At 40.3% G+C, this 14,616-nt stretch overlaps 1 long non-coding RNA gene across 1 annotated transcript in view; it reads left to right on the top strand.

Moving 5' to 3' along the window:
* The window catches only part of LOC129531959 (uncharacterized), a 37,088-nt gene extending 23,226 nt beyond the window's left edge, over nucleotides 1-13,862 (top strand). Inside the window, exons 2-5 of the long non-coding RNA XR_008677484.1 lie at nucleotides 8,262-8,440; nucleotides 11,321-11,389; nucleotides 11,835-11,936; nucleotides 13,438-13,862. This is a non-coding gene — a long non-coding RNA (uncharacterized lncRNA). The remainder of the gene's footprint in view (nucleotides 1-8,261; nucleotides 8,441-11,320; nucleotides 11,390-11,834; nucleotides 11,937-13,437) is intronic.
* Nucleotides 13,863-14,616: the final 754 nt, after the last annotated feature.

Genomic DNA, 14,616 nt, shown 5'->3' with positions numbered 1-14,616 from the left:
GTTACCATTTTAGTCTTCCATGACCACAATTTAGTGGCTTAAAATAAAGCCCATCTATTAGCTAATGATTTTATAGGTCAGAGTCCAGGTAGGCTCAACTGGGTTCTCTGCCAAGAGTCTCATAAGGTCGAAATGAAGGAGTCAGCTGGCCTGGGTTCCTCTCTGTAGGACTCTGGGGGAAGAATTCACTTCCAAGCTTATTGGATTTTTGGCAGAATTCAGACTCTTTCAGTGGTAGGACTGAGGTTCCTGTTTCCTCGCTGGCTGTCAGCTAGGACTGTTCTCAGCTTCTCAGGTCTGCGTTCCTCGCCACATGACCTTCTCCATCTCCAAGCCAGCAGTGGTGCATTCAAGCTCTCTGATTTCCCCTTCTGCTATCAGCCAGAGAAAACTCTCTGCTTTTAAAAACTAATCTCCCTTTTGTCATATAAGGGATATGTAATATATAATATCTCATCATATTCACAGCTTCTACTCACCCCTGAAGGGGAGGGTCAAGGTCACTGGGGACCATTCTTAGAATTCTGCCCACCACCATTACCAATAAAGTGTGAGTGAGAGGAAGTGTGAAGAATAGATGGAACAGGGAGAATGACACTTTTTGCATATGTCTATTGTACTGTTGTGACTTTTGGAATTTTTCGTAACATTTCACCAATTAAAAAAAAACTCAAGAACGAGGAAGAAATTCCAAAAATGTAAATCAAACAAAAGCAAATGAGCTAAGTGAAATACCAAATGAATGATATAACTATACTAAATTGGGAAAGAAAACTAACCTGAATAATTTCTGAGCATAGTATTTAAACTATATGTCCTTAGGCTAAAGGGAAAAACACAACCTCTAAAACATATTGACCTCTAGAGTTAGTAGGCTTCTTTTATTCAAAGAGGCATGGGTTAGAAATTTTGAAAATACTTTGTGTGTTGAGTAAATAAGTAAATATACTGTAGAAAATGACTGTTGTGTTTCTTTCTGTTGGATAAGGGAGCTCCAACTATGGAAAAGGGGAAGGGTAGCATGAATCCCATGCCACTGAATTAGAACTGAAGGTATCAGTGGAAGTAAGTAGTTTTTACTATACCTGGGTGGTAATGAAACAATATATAGAAATCTATATAATATAATGAAATAATACATAGAAATCTATATCTATAGATTTAGAAATATGGAAATCTATATCTATATAGATATAGATTATGTACAGGCACATCTCATTTTATTGCCTTTTGCTTTATTGCACTTCACAGACACTGTGTGTTTTATAAATTTGGGGTTTGTGGCAACCCTGCATCCAGCAAGTCTATTGGCCCCATTTTTTTCAATACTCTGAACTCACTTCATGTCTCTCTGTCACACTTTGGTAATTCTCACACTATTTCGAACTCACTTCATGTCTCTGTGTCACACTTTGGTAATTCTCACAGTATTTCGAACTCACTTCATGTCTCTGTGTCACACTTTGGTAATTCTCACAGTATTTCAAACTTTATTGTCATTATATCTGTTACGGTGATCTGCGATCAGTGATCTTTGATGTTACTATTGTAATTGTTTTGAGCCACCACTAATTGTGCCCATTTAAGAAGGTGAACTTAATCAATAAACGTTGCATACGTTCTGTTAATAATCAATAAAATTAATCAATAAATATTTGCATATGAAATAAGCATTTGTATATGCAAATGTTGCATATTGCTCCACTGACTGGCCGTTCCCCCACCTCTCTCCCTCTCCCAGGGCCTCCTGTTTCTTGAGACACCATGATATTGAAATCAGGACAGTGAATAACCCAACAATGTCCTCTAAGTGTTCAAATGCAAGGAATAGTCAAGGTCCCTCACTTTAAATCAAAAGCTACAAGTGATAACGTTTAGTGAGGAAGGTATGTCCAAAGCCCAGATAGGCGAAAAGCTAGGCTTCTTATGCCAAACAGTTAAGATACACATGCAAAAGAAAAGTTCTTGAAGGAAATTAAAAGTGCTACTTCACTGAGCACACGAATAATAACAAAGTGAAACAACCTATTGCTGATATGGAGAAAGTTTTAGTGTTCTGGATAGAAGATAGAACCAGCCACAGCACTTCATTAAGTCAAAGCCTAATGCAAAGCAAGGCCCTAACTCTTCTATTCTATGAGGGCTGAGAGAAGTGAAGAAGCTACAAAAGAAGCTAGCAGAGGTTGGTTCCTGAAGTTTAAGAAAGAACGTCTCCATAACATGAAAGTACAAAGTGAAGCAGCAAGTGCCGACAGAGAAGCTACACCCAGTTATCTGGAAGATCTTCATTCCTGTCTTATTTTAAGAAGATCTAGCTAAGATCATTGATAAAGGTGGCTACACTAAACAACAGATTTTCAGTGTAGACAAAACAGGCTTATATTAGAAGATGCCATCCATCTAAGGCTTTTATAGCCAGAGAGAAGTAAATGCTTCAAAGCTTCAAAAGTTGGTCGGGCATGGTAGCTCATGCCTGTAATCCCAGCACTTTGGTGGGTGGATCACGAGGTCAGGAGTTCAAGACCAGCCTGGCCAAGATGGTGAAACCCCATCTGTACTAAAAATATAAAAATTAGCCGGGTGTGGGTGGCGGGTGCCCGTAATCCCAGCTACTCGGGAGGCTGAGGCAGAGAATTGCTTAAACCCAGGAGGCGGAGGTTGCAGTGAGCTGAGATTGCGCCACTGCATTCCAGCCTGGGCAACAGAGTGAGACTCCATCTCAAAAAAAAAAAAAAAAAGAAAAAGAAAAAGACAGGCTGATTCTCTTGTTAGGGGCTAATGCAGCTGGTGACTTAAAGTTGAAGCCAATGCTCATTGACCATTCTGAAAATTCCAGGTCCCTTAAAAATTATGTTAATCTGCTCTGCCTGTGCTCTATAAATGTAACACCACCACCTGGATGACAAGTCTGTTTACAGCATGGTTTACTGTATATTTTAAGCCCACTGTTGAGACTTCCTGCTCAGAAAAAAAAGATTCCTTTCTAAATATTAATGCACACTGACAATGTACCTGGTCACACAAGAGCTCTGATGGAGATGTAAGAAAAGATGAATGCCGTTTTCATGCCTGCCTACACAACATGCATTCTGCAGCCCATGGCTTAAGGAGTCATTTTAAATTTAAAGTTTTATTATTTAAGAAATAATTTTGTAAGGAGATAGCTGAGTCATAGATACTGATTCCTGTGATGAATCTGGGCAAAGTAAATCAAAAACCTTCTGGCAAAAAGTCGCCATTCTAGATGCCATTAACAACATTTGTGGTTCATGGGAAAAGGTCAAAATAGCAACCTTAACAGGAGTTTGGAAGAACTGATTCCAAACCTTCATGGATGACTTTGAGGAGGAGTTTAAGACTTAGGTGGAGGAAGTAATTGAAGATTCGGTGGAAACAGCAAGAGAACTAGAGTTAGATGTAGAACCTGAAGATTTGAATTGCTGCAATCTCAAACTTGAATGGATCAAGCTTGAATGGATGAGGAGTTGCTTCTTATGGATAAACAAATAAAGTGGTTTATTGATATGACATTTACTCCTGATGAGATGCTGTGAACATTGTTGAAATCAAACAAAGAATTTAGAATATTACACAATCTTAGTTGATAAAGCAGTGTCAGGGTTTGAGAGGCGTGACTCCAATTTTGAAAGAAGTTCTTTTGTGGGTAAAATGCTATCAAACAGCATTGTGTGCTACAGAGAAATCTTTTGTGAAAGGAAGAGTCAGTCAATGTGGCAAACTCCATTGTTACCTTATTTGAAGAAATTGCCATAGCCACCCTATTCTTGCAACAAATCACCCTTATCAGTAAACGGCCATCAACAATGAGGCAAGAATCCCCATCAGCAAAAAGAATGCAATTCACTGAAGACTCAGATGATTGTCAGGATTTTTTAGCAATAAAGTATGGTTTAATTAAGGTATATACTTTTTTTTAGACATAATGCTATCACACACTCAAGAGACTATAGTATAGTGTAAAAAATTTTTATATGCATTAGAAAACCAAAAAATTTATGTGACTTGCTTTATAGTAATATTTGCTTTATTGTACAATATCTTTGAGGTATATCTGCAGATATAGACATGGATATTACATACGTATACACATAAATTTGCATATATGAGTGTATGTGTGTATATACATCTGCTGTCTATCTCTGCTGACAGGCCCTAGAAACAATGGCACCCTATAGCAATCAATCAAAATGCCACTTGCCACTAAAAGGAATCAAGCCCTTTTGAGAAATGGCTGATTCTGGAAAAATGCAAGATGAATTGAGAATATGGTGTTGTGCCAGAAAAGTGAGAACGTGTTAAAAGAATGATGTAGATATGTCAAACAGACACAGGAACCAGCTTGAAAGTGCTTAGACTGAACAAACCTGGACAATTTGCAAATCAAAATAAATTAGCATAGTAAAGAAATACAATTCACAGAAAAAGAAATACAATTCACAGAAAAAAATAAAATTCATGATATAAATGGATAAATGAATGAATAAATAAGAAAACAGGTAATAAGGAAATGTTCTTTCTTACAGTAGAAAGCCAACCAATAATCATAGAAATAATTCCAGGGGTCAATTAAAATGTTACTCTTTGGTAACCATTATAATAACAATTGATTTAGGCAAAAATCTTCAATAGATGCTAAAACTAGCAGCTGGAAGTTTAAGGAGTAACAAGATACTTACGTAATCTTAAGGTACCCTTCCACAAGATTCTCATTAATTATTAGCTAACTAACTAGTAATTTTATTATTGAAGAAACTGGGTAGACACCACCTTAATCAAGTGATCAAAATTCCCATCACCAGAAATGAGACAAATAAGATACCATATGTCCCCTGATATCATGCACTGAGAAGAACATATCACATCTGTGATATTCTTGCCAAAATCTCAGAACCTAAATCTAATCAAGAGGAAACATCAAACAAACCCAACTTGGGTGACCATCTATCAAATAACCAGGGCTTGCATTCTTCACAGTTGTCAATGTCATAATAGACAAAAAAGACTGAGGGACTGTACTAAATTAAAGCAGCCTAAACAGGGACAGCAACTGAAAGCAAAGCAGAATTTTCTGTTGCCATTAAAATATTATTAATACATGTGGAAAAATACAAATAAGCCCTGAGGATTTGAATATAGCTATAATGCATCAATATTACTTTCCTGATTTTGATAATTATCTTGTGGTTATGAAAAAGAATGTGCTTCTTTTTAATAAATATGTATGTAGCATTATAGTGTTTAGGAATAAAGTAGCATCCTGTCAGCAACTTTCAAATTGATCAGAAAAAATTATATATGTATATGAATATACATGCAGTATGTTACATATGTTTGTATTTATATAATAGCCTCAAATTTCACTTCTCAGCATCCATTTCTAGAAATGGTTAGACTGGAGAACCAAGGCCCATATCCAAAGTAGGGGCTTCCTACTCCTTTCTTGCTAAATGTAGCTAATCTGCACAGAAGGGTCAGCTAGAGGTGAAGACATGGCAAATGTCAAGTTCCCCACCTTAGTGACCTGGGAGATACTACATGAAGCTCAAGCACATCACCCCTGTACCTGATCACAGGGTGGGGTGGGGCTAGGGAGCAAAAGAGACAAGAGGTTGTGCCATGGCTGAGCAGTCAGTGATCTCCAGTGCCTTAGTACTAAGCAACCAGGAAATACAGTCGTCTGAGTTGCAGGCTCCCACACATACCAAAAAAGATGGAGGGTAAGAATTTCCCTTTTAAATATGTTGGGAGAAAGTTCTACCTCTCTGGACTTACATGGGCACGACATGAAAGGTTCCTCCCTACACCCTAAAAAACCTGACAGTTCTTCACCCCTGCTTCAGGGCAGGATGGAGGAGAAAACTCCGGCCAGTGCCTCACCATCAAAAATGTCACACTATAGAGACTTGAAGGAGCTTCAAGCCTCAAGGCCTATAGCCATACTTGAGAAATAGCCTGTCTGGGGATGAGCCTTTGCTGGCTCGGTTAACAGTGACACCCTCTCTGCACACAACCAGAAGACTCCGGAGAAGGGAAGCTTCCTCAGTACTCTCAGGTAGACAAAAAACACCCCTTTGACCTCCATCCTCATCAATATCAGATACCTGCTTTCTCAAGTGCCTCTTCCCTAGATGACTCCATTCTTGATAAACCCAATGGTCACTGTCAATACTGCTAAAATCAACAGATAAAATAGCTACTTCAAAATTGCTGGGCCCCAAAGCTGCTAAAGCCAGCCCCAATAACCTGCCCTGTCAATTCTAGCTGTTTCTGAAATAAATCTCCTTTACTTATAATCCAATTTCATCCTTAACCACAATACCATTTGCCTCTTGCCTAGGGGCACAAACTATCCTTGAACAGCCAAACTAGCAGCCCAGACCACCTGCTAAGGACAATGGGGCCAGTCTTTCATGTGGGGCTGTACTTTTTAATGCCAGCCTTTGTGTAGTTACAGTTCACCCCAGCCCCATTTTAGGCACCTCTATGTTGCTAGTTCCTTCATAAGCCTCTGCTTCTCTTCCTTCTAATTAACTTCCAAACTCAGGGTGGAGACTTAGCATTGGTATTGTAAGAAAAAGCCAGCCTAAAGCATTCTCCTAAGTGACAAGAAAAAAATAATGTCATGGACAACAAGAAAAAAACACATTTTTGCCTTAGGGCCTGAACTAGTCTAGGCCATTTAGCCTGCCTGATAGGTCAGACTGCCAAATAAGAGAAGTAAGAGTTGGGAGAGATATCTCTGCTTCCTCCCTTTTTAGGGGATGGTAATCTCACCAACTTGTAAAGCATGCCCTACCCCAAAACACCAGACCGAACAACTGTCTTGGTTTGGTCCACTGCTCTCACCAAGGTCCTCACGAGGTGATCACAGGAAGTTAGTGGGAAAAGAAAGGGGAGGGAAGTAGAGATGGGGGAAAGCATGCGCAAGGCTGTCTAATTGAGCTGATTTTCACTGTGCATAGCAGCGGGTTACTACTGCTGGGGGCCTGCAAGGAACAGTGGAGAATGTGATTCAAAATTGCTCCTCCAAATGACAAGTGAGGTCTGAGTCTGGCAGAATTGTGGCACAGGGACCTATTTCATTTGCTATGACTCCTACCAATCAGGTGAGCAATTCTTCTCCCTTTGGTGAGCATATGGGGGTGAGAGTGGCATCCAATGTCATTCACCATTTATCAAGGCAAGGAAAGAAGCCCTGGTTTTACTGTACAGTGCCTAAAAAATAAAGCATCTAGAAAAGCTAAATATTATATCTGCCTAATGTGCACTCTATGAGTAGAGGCTTGTCTGCTTTTCATTTTGAGGTCTTCTGAGACTTCCTAACATGGCCAAGAAAACTCTTGGATATACTTTGGTGTTTGGGTTGTACCAAGCTTATAGTCCCGCTTGAAAATAATGGTATATTAGTTATGTATTGCTGCATAACCAATTACCCCTAAGGTTGGAGGCCTAATACAACAAAGATTCACGGTCTCAAAGTTTCTGAGTCAGGAATTCAAGAGCAGCTTAGCTGGTGGCTATGGCCTAGGGTCTCTCATGAGGTTGCAGTTAAGACTTGACAACGTTGCAGTTGCCTGAAGGGCTTAACTGGGGTTAGGGGATCTGTTTGCAAGATGGCTCACTCACATGGCCATTGGCAAGAAGCCTCGGTTCCTCACTGACAACTAGCAGGAGGCCTCAGCTGTTCTGCATGTAGCACCCTCCATGGGATGGTTTTGCGTCCTCATGATACGGCAGATGTCCTCCCTCAGAGCAAGTGATCTAGGAGAGACAGCAAGATGGAAGATGCAGTATCTTCCAGGATCAATTTTTGCAAGTCATACTTCATCACTTTTGCCGTATAATATTTTTTAGAGGTAAGTCACTAAAAATAGTCCACACTTGAAAGGAATTAAGCTCCATTTTTTAAAGGAAAGTGTATTAAATAATTTGTGAGCACATTTTATTTAAAGCTACTCACCACAAGTGGGATGGCCACTAGAGTCTGGAGAGTTTCAAACTGTAACTCCTTGAATTCAGCTGGAGTCAGTATAGCATAGCAGAGCAGGGTGAGATTCAGGTTCCAATGGACTCAAGGGTGCGACCTGGCCAAGATGAGCTCCTGGGAGTGCCACCTGTGCCATCTCGCAAACCCCACACTCAGAATGACTTCATCTTTGGTTTAATACTCTGTTGCCATCTTGAAATGAAAATTCTTGGTAATTCTTAGTAATTTTGTCTTTGTATCTGTGTTTTGTAAGTGAAGTCCAACGATACCATGGAGCATGTGCAGGAGCAGAGGAGATAGCAACAATAAAAGCGTTTACTGCCATTTCTTGCTGTCCTATTTGCATATAGTGTTCATAAAATCCCATGAGCACAGGATTCCGATGAATCTACATTGCATGGGAGCTCAGAGGGGACTCAAAGCAAGTACACGGTAAGCATGTTATGTGTACGACTAAGGATGTGGGGACCACACCACTGACAGTCCCAGGAGGCCACATTTTTCATTCAAGCCAGAAAGAGGGCAAGGACATTCTAAGAAACAAGAATTAGCAAGGGACTCTGTCATATCCTTTATTACTCATGTTACTTCCTCTATTAGTCAACCACTTGCACTGAAAATGATACCATAGAAGGAAAGAGAAAGATAGGGCAAACCATAGTGCCTTTTCTTTTCAGTCCTCTTACTCATCAGTAAGTCAAAGGTAGAGAGTGTTGATAGAATGTGCATATTATTAAGAAGAAAAGTACAAATACTTGAATTGGTTTCGTGCAGTGTTTACAGTGTTCTGATAAGAGCAAAATACATATGCGTGTACAAGCTATGAAGTATAAATTCTGTGATTTCGGTAATCTCTCATAGGAGTGAAATACTCTTATTTTGCATTTAAAAGTGTCATTGCAGAATATCAAGATGAATGGTAAATCTATGCTAGTAATTTATCATTTCAATTTTTCTTTATTTAGAACATGAAATAGCAAATTGAAAAACACGACCATGACAAGTCAAGGGAGACTGTGAAAAAAATAAAAAAGCTTTATATTTTACTACCTCTAATGACAGTTTTCCCCTGCCTTTTATTTCAAAACGCATTCAGTCTATAGCATATAATGAGGTTATGTAACCTTGAACAGTAATAGACATGATCAAAATACAAAGGCATGGTAATTTATAGGGAGCTGAGTGTAAAACATAAAAAGCAGCATTCTCAAGTCGTTTTTTCAGAAGTCCATAGGTGTTGCTTATAAAATAGAGACTACAAAGCCTTGAAGAAAACAGGTTCGCAGGAGCAAGATATGGTTCAAGCTGAGAGTCCTCTGCCAATTCAGGGGGACTGGTAAAATCTAGGGAGAGAACGATTCTAATTTCAAGAAGAAAAGCACTAGACAGAAAAAAGGAACTGAGAAACTGAGAAGCAGAAGTATTACGTTGATGCAAAAGTAACTGCGGTTTTTGCGGTTACTTTTAGGGACAAAAATCGCAATTACTTTTGCACCAACCTAATACATACAGTAGGCCCAAGGCAGTGGATCTGGTGTACAGATATTAGGGATGGATTGAAGGGAGAAAGGGGCAGAAAAAGAGACAACCAAATAGCTTAGACACATACTCCTAAGGCCAGAGCCTGGGCACCAGTAGCAGGGCTGAGTGATGTGGCCATGATCTTCAACTCAAAGAATGTTCAAGTAGGAGGGACCCCAGAACTCATCTAATTCAAACCACTTATTATCAGTGGGATAAAATGAGGCACAAAAAGGGACATGACTTATCCAAAACTATGGAATTTGTAACAGAAGATAATATTTTAATTTATGCCTTTTCTGCTGTATCACAAAGTCAATTTACAGGCCAGATGGGAATACCTAGGATCTATACTAGAATATGTCTTTCTGCCCTAGAAAGAGAAAGTAGAAAGACGATCAGCTCCACTTGGAAATAGCAATTATGGCAAAAGAACTAGCTCAAAATCCCACGCCCAAATTAACATCTGGTTCTCCAGCACTCACGAAGTTTAAGGCATGTGCTGGGTACAAGGAAAGAGCTCTAGGCTCCAAGATTGTTTTCCTGTTAGACTGTTTGGCCCCTAAGGGTCAGAGACCAAATCTGATTTACCTTTCCATCTCTAACACCTGGACAATAGTCATCTTTGACTATTTATTTTCAACAAGTAATTATTTTATTCCTAGGGTCCCTTGCATGTCTATTCTCCTAATATTACATATAAATTCGCCGAGATAAGAGAAGTAAAGAGATAAGTCAGTGATCACAGAGTGAATGAATTAAGAGCAGAATTCAAGTCTACCTTTCTTGGGCTCTTTCTCCTCATCATTGCTGTTGCTATTCCCTCCAAAGGATTAGGACAAAGGAAAGAGATGAAGCAAAAATGGATACAAAATTGAGTAATAATACAATAATTAAATAATCTGAAAATCGAAGTACAGGAGAAAGATCTATGAACTGGAATACGAATATGTAGTAAGAGCTTCTTTAGAGTCTAAGGCTGGACTGTTCATAGGCACGTTGGCATTTGCAGCATCTAAAACAAGGCTTGGCATATACCTCCCATTGCTACTAAAATAATAGATAGTATATCCTGTAGTTAGACTGTTCAGCAGCATATATCAAGTGCCAGCTTAGTGCTTCAAACTTGAGTTACATTGACAGAAGCCTTCAAAACAATATTGTGTGAGATAAACACAATGGTTGTAGTCTATGGTCTGAAATTCTTTTACTGTGGGAAAGCCAGTTTTAAAGATGATTTGAAGGTCAAATGAGGTCACCTTTAAAATAATGTAGCATTTACTGGACTGCAGTGGGCAAGGGAGAACAAAGAGGTTTTTGGAGAACTTAGACATTGGAGAATAGTCATGCTCTTGGATGGCATTATCCAAAGATGGTGGCAGTGAGTGGAATCCAATAACGACACTATGAAAGAACATAATCTGAGCTATGGGTTAAGTAGGCGAGTGAGGGCCATAGACCAGAGGCCCTTCGGAGTTTCTCAAATCTTTAAATATCTTTCAAGAAGGGGGACCCTATAGCTCTTTCAGTACCATCATATCAGCTTATTTATGATACCAGAACTATAACTGTACTCTAAGTCACCAGAATTGACAGCAATTTATATGGGTTTGATTTTTTTTTAATGACTAGAGAAAAAAATAAGTATCAGTTACTTTCTTGACCTACCAGGCCAGTCTTTGCATAAAGAGGGATAAAGCATCCTTGATGAGGAACAAATAAAATTATACTGTGAAGAAATTTCCAACTGGTCAGATCAGGATGTAATTCTCTTGTTTGTGTTTTTCTTAGAAAGCATTTCCATTTTGCCTGGCTCTGGGAACAAAGCCAACATCTGCTTTAGAGGAACAGAGATTTCCAGTAAGTTGGGCTGGCAATAGTGGCTGGGTGGGTGGGATCATAGGGAGGGTTTATGGGGGGACAGTTCCGAAACCCATGTACAAGCCTAGAAAGGGCGAGATGGTTGGTTTGCCTCATATTCTCAGATCAACAAGGCCTCTGAGACATTTTTATGGGCCAGGGAGGGATGAGACTGAGTCAGAAGACAGAGCCTAGACACCTCAAATAATTAACAAACCACAAAAGCAGGGTGGGAAAGGAGGGAGGAAAGGAAGCAGAAGTGAAGAGAGACACTGTTCTCCCACTCTCTGCTGGTTAGACCTAACGAGGTTATGCTTCATGCTGGGTTTCACAATAGCATCAACCTCAGCCTCAGAAGCATGTCTTAGAACCAGTCCCTGGAGATCAAGAACCACGTTCTTCTCTTCCTTCTCTCCAAATCACTTCCTTTTATCTATTTTTCCAGCATGGCAAATGAGAAAAAGGACACAGACCCAGGATTCAGAAAGGAAATGAGGACAGAGACTAACACTGTCTAAATACATAAAGGCAGAAGACATTTTCTCAGGTGAGTTATATACCTGCCTTATTCATATGATCTTCACAAGTCAGTCAGAAAACTTCGGTTTCAGTCCTGGTTCTTACACTAAAGGGTTGAACGACTATGAACAAGTCCCATAAGTTCTGCTCTCCTCACTGAGGAGTGCAGAGTGTGTATAAAATGGGAACAATGGTATTTTCCCAGCTACCCTAGAACATTGTTTCAAGAATCAAATGGGATAATACTCAAAGAAGTATTTGGTGAGCTGTGAAATGCTGAACATATGCAAGGAATTATTATTTAGCCAATAAACGTCTCTCCAAGACACTAGTCTCTGAGATTGTCCCACTTGAGAGATAGCTCTCTTCTCTATTTACCTCAAACACGTATTCTGACTCCAATCCAAAGTCACTTGGAAATTGGCCTCAAAGATCTAACCATAGCCTTGGCACCAGACAGAAAATCAGGTCTCACTTCCTGCCCCTGCCTTTATTTGCAATGTAGCTTCCAAAGCAAGAAACAAAATCTCAAGCTCCATTAATAATGAAACAAGGAGGCTCAAAAGCCTCACATCCTAACATTGGGCTCAATGAAGAAGGAGGAAGCATCAGTGATGATGAGGAAAGGTACAAGTGCAGGGTGAAGGTGGGAGTTGGCCTTAAGAGAGAGCTTATTGTCCTGATTGCGACAGGAAGGTCTTAAAGAATGGTGTCTTCTGGGAGGCATCATTTTCCACAGATGGTCAGGAATGCCAAATCAGTCCTAGACAAAATTAGAGCCTCTAGAGAAGGAAATTAGGAGAGACTGTGGGAAACTGGTATGAAGAAATTTTAAAAGGAGGGGAGAACACCGAATCATTTGATGACCTGCCATGTGCCAGAGGCTGTCTTGTACATGTTTCATACATCTGTGATCTCATGTTCTCCAGCCTGCATCCTGCCTCCTTTGCTGCTGATGTGCTAAGCCATTGGAGAGCAGACAGCTCTGGGTGGTCATGTTGTAGTAGCAGAAACCCTTCAGGAATTCAGACAGTACCCACCCATTGACTACTGGAAGAAAAAAAAATCTGGGTCAAGATGAGAACTGACAGAGAAAAGGGAGGAAAGAAGACAAATGGAGCTCAGGGTAGTGGTGATGGTAGAAGTGCATCTATTAGGACAATTTCCCAAGCAGCAACTCTGGATTCCTCCACTTGCTTACACAGTGTCTCCTTCCTTTCCTTCCCTCCCCAGCCCTTGTCTCTACTGAACATCTGTCAACACTGGCCTCAACCACTAGATTCTATCATTGTGGTTAAAAGCTGAGATAAGCTTGGACTCAAGTCCTACTCCCTCCTCTTGCTTGCTAGCTGTGTGGCCCTGCTACGTCAGTTAACACTAAGCCTCAGTTCCTCTTCTATTAAACAGTGCTAATAATGCTTATTAAGTGTTTCCAAAAAATTGAAATACATTTTGTATATAAAGTGTTGAACCCAATGCCTAGTTTAATAATTGGAGTCTTTATAATTACTTTATGATTAATCATCCAGGTGTCATCTCGTAGCTCTCACCACTTTCTCTAGGACATTTATTAAGCGCTTACTACTCACAATTGGATTAGGCACTGAGACTGTGAAGACAAAACAGACACAACTCCTGACCTCAAGGAGCAAATAATCGAATGCAAACAATGGGGTGTGGAGACCACAAGGAGACATACTGGCTGTGGTCCTATATTTGAAGGCTGTCACATGGACAGAGGGGTAAGTTTGTTTCACAGGCTCTGGAGGTGAAGAGCCACTCTGGTGGTGAAAGTCAGGGCAGTTTCAGCTGCTGGCAAGCTGCTGCGAATTCCCATGAGTGGGGCTGAGTCAGGGATCCTGCAGAGGTGACTCCTGTCTTGGGACATGCTGTGTTCTCAGTGGTTTTCAGGCTCTGCTCCATGCTGATTAGACAGGGGCTTTGAGGAGGCATCTCAGAGGCTGTTTGGTGAGGGAAGGAGGGCAGAGGTGACATGGGCCCTCAGCCTCCTTTTCGGGGTATTATCTAGGGCAGCGTTGATTGTATCTGTTTTATAAACTGGAAATCTGAGTTAGACTCAAAGAAAAGATCAAGTTGCTAAAAACGTTCTGAAACTGCCAGGTTAAATTATTTCTAAGATCCTTTCCAAAGATGAGATGTTAGCATTCTCTAGCCTTTCTCAGTGCAGAGGTGTCTGAAACTGACACATTGCAGCATCATATTCGTCCATATTCAGAACCTGAAGCCTCTGTGAACATCTGTGGCTCTTCATCCATAGTTCTTTAATTTCGCCGGGTTTTTTTGCAGTATATTTCCTAATTTCTCTTTATCATCTCAATCCTTCCCTACTTTTCCCATTAACATAGCTCATTCTCACCAATTCAGAAATCAGAGAAGAAGCAGATCCAAAGAGAGGTTTAACCTGCTGAGAATTACTAGAGAAGCAAGTTTTCTGCTTGCAGAAGGACCAAAGGCAAATATAACAATAGGTCAGGCAACTGTTGACTTTATTTAACTTGAACCCTATTACATCAGGCTATAGGTCAGAGGCCAGGCTGCCAGAAATATGCAAAAATAACCCCTCCGGAGAAATGAGAGGCTGATTGTGCCACTAAGGGGGCCTCTCTCCACTGTGATGTTCCCAAGGGGCCGGAAGGGGACTCTCAGGCTGAAAATAGGGCCTGGTATGAATTTTCTCATTACCGGAG

The sequence above is a fragment of the Gorilla gorilla genome, chromosome 11, assembly GCF_029281585.2.
Source record: "Gorilla gorilla gorilla isolate KB3781 chromosome 11, NHGRI_mGorGor1-v2.1_pri, whole genome shotgun sequence".
Lineage (NCBI taxonomy): Eukaryota > Metazoa > Chordata > Mammalia > Primates > Hominidae > Gorilla > Gorilla gorilla.
The sequence above is the reverse complement of the archived record's forward strand: the minus strand, read 5'-3'. Positions and strand labels throughout refer to the sequence as shown.